The sequence below is a fragment of the Fringilla coelebs genome, assembly GCF_963513975.1.
Source record: "Fringilla coelebs genome assembly, chromosome: 29".
NCBI lineage: Eukaryota > Metazoa > Chordata > Aves > Passeriformes > Fringillidae > Fringilla > Fringilla coelebs.
The window spans coordinates 3,119,128-3,121,456 of NC_140055.1; positions in this window are offsets into that span (position 1 = coordinate 3,119,128).

Here is a 2,329-nt window from a genome sequence, read left to right on the forward strand (position 1 = left end):
AGGGTTGCCATGGGATCATCCACTGTTCCTCTTGGTTCTAGGCTTGCCAGGGGGAGTATTTAATTTTTTTTATTTATTTTTTTTTTAATTCTAGGATTGGCATGGTAGAATTCCAGTTCTTTTATGCCAGTTCTGGAGTTGCCAAAGGGGAATTCCACCATTTTTTTGTCAGTTCTAGGATTTCCAGAGGAGCATTCCACCATTTCTAGGGTTGCCATGGGATCATCCCACTGGTTTTATTTGTTTCTAGGGTTGCCATGGCAGAATTCCACCCTTTTTGCCAGTTCTGGAGTTGCCAGGGGAGAATTCCACCCTTTTTATTGGTTCTAGGATTTCCAGGGGAGAATTCTACCCTTTTTATTGGTTCTAGAGATACCAGAGGAGAATTCCACCATTTTTGTCGGCTCTAGAATTTCCAGAGGAGCATTCCACCATTTCTAGGGTTGCCATGGCAGAATTCCACCCTTTTTGCCAGTTCTGGAGTTGCCAGGGGAGAATTCCATCCTTTTTATTGCTTCTAGGATTTCCAGGGGACCATTCCACTTTTTTTTGTTGCTTCTAGAGATACCAGAGGAGAATTCCACCCTTTTTATGTCAGTTCTAGGATTTCCAGAGGAGCATTCCACCATTTCTAGGGTTGCCATGGTAGAATTCCACCCTTTTTGCCAGTTCTGGAGTTGCCAGGGGAGAATTCCACCCTTTTTATTGCTTCTAGGATTTCCAGAGGAGCATTCCACCATTTCTCTGGATTCCAAGGTCACCACAGGATTATTCCACCATTTTTGTTGGCTCTAGGATTTCCAAAGAACATTCCACCATTTCTAGGGTTGCCATGGGATCATCCCACTGGTTTTATTTGTTTCTAGGGTTGCCATGGTAGAATTCCACCCTTTTTGCCAGTTCTGGAGTTGCCAGGGGAGAATTCCACCCTTTTTATTGCTTCTAGGATTTCCAGAGGAGCATTCCACTTTTTTTTTTATTGGTTCTAGAGATACCAGAGGAGAATTCCACCCTTTTTATTGCTTCTAGGATTTCCAGGGGACCATTCCACTTTTTTTGTTGGTTCTAGAGATTCCAGAGGAGAATTCCACCATTTTTCTGTCAGTTCTAGGATTTCCAGAGGAGCATTCCACCATTTCTGTGGGTTCCAGGGTCACCACAGGATTATTCCACCATTCTTGTCAGTTCTAGGATTTCCAGAGGAGCATTCCACCATTTCTAGGGTTGCCATGGCAGAATTCCACCCTTTTTGTGAGTTCTGGAGTTGCCAGGGGAGAATTCCACCCTTTTTATTGGTTCTAGGATTTCCAGGGGACCATTCCACTTTTTTTTGTTGCTTCTAGAGATACCAGAGGAGAATTCCACCCTTTTTTTGTCAGTTCTAGGATTTCCAGAGGAGCATTCCACCATTTCTCTGGGTTCCAGGGTCACCACAGGACCATTCCACCATTCTTGTTGGCTGTAGGATTTCCAGAGGAACATTCCACCATTTCTAGGGTTGCCATGGGATCATCCCACTGGTTTTATTTGTTTCTAGGGTTGCCATGGCAGAATTCCACCCTTTTTGCCAGTTCTGGAGTTGCCAGGGGAGAATTCCACCCTTTTTATTGGTTCTAGGATTTCCAGGGGACCATTCCACTTTTTTTGTTGGTTCTAGAGATTCCAGAGGAGAATTCCACCATTTTTATTTGTTCTAGGATTTCCAGAGGAGCATTCCACCATTTCTGTGGGTTCCAGGGTCACCACAGGATTATTCCACCATTTTTGTTGGCTCTAGGATTTCCAAAGAACATTCCACCATTTCTAGGGTTGCCATGGGATCATCCCACTGGTTTTATTTGTTTCTAGGGTTGCCATGGCAGAATTCCACCCTTTTTGCCAGTTCTGGAGTTGCCAGGGGAGAATTCCACCCTTTTTATTGGTTCTAGGATTTCCAGTGGAGCATTCCACCATTTCTCTGGATTCCAAGGTCACCACAGGATTATTCCACCATTTTTTTGTCAGTTCTAGGATTTCCAGGGGACCATTCCACTTTTTTTTTTGTTGCTTCTAGAGATACCAGAGGAGAATTCCACCCTTTTTATTTCTTCTAGGATTTCCAGGGGACCATTCCACTTTTTTTGTTGGTTCTAGAGATTCCAGAGGAGAATTCCACCCTTTTTTTGTCAGTTCTAGGATTTCCAGAGGAGCATTCCACCATTTCTCTGGATTCCAAGGTCACCACAGGATTATTCCACCATTTTTGTTGGCTGTAGGATTTCCAAAGAACATTCCACCATTTCTAGGGTTGCCATGGGATCATCCCACTGGTTTTATTTGTTTCTAGGGT